Below are 441 nucleotides of genomic sequence, written 5' to 3' on the forward strand. Positions count from 1 at the left end.
GACCGGTGGACCGGGAAGGCCGGGCAGGCGGCGGTGGGGGTGGGGCGGCGTCCGGCCCGCGGGGTGCTGGGGGAGGAGCGCGGCGGCGACGGCCGCGGCCCCTGGAGCCGAGCAAGAGGCGGAAGGTCTCCCGTGCCTCTTCTCGGAGCGGGAGCGTCCCGGACGCCGAGCCCGGAACTGGGAGGACGCGGCGACTGACCGCTCTCCCCACACCCCGCGCTAGGTGAGGCTGGGGTGTTGGGTGGCGGGTTGGCGGCGCTGAGGGCGCGGAGGTGGAGGGCGGGCTCGAGCGGGCGAAATGGGGAGGGCGTAGTTGGGGGTTGGGGAAGAGAGGGGAACGCGAGCCCCGTGGGAGCCAGAGCGCCCTGAGGGGCGAGGGTGCTCGAGGCTCCAGTTGGAGTTTCCAAAAGGAATAGGCCGGGGAGATAATGGACCGAGCGG

This window comes from Octodon degus, unplaced genomic scaffold, assembly GCF_000260255.1.
Source record: "Octodon degus isolate 3935 unplaced genomic scaffold, OctDeg1.0 scaffold00100, whole genome shotgun sequence".
Lineage (NCBI taxonomy): Eukaryota > Metazoa > Chordata > Mammalia > Rodentia > Octodontidae > Octodon > Octodon degus.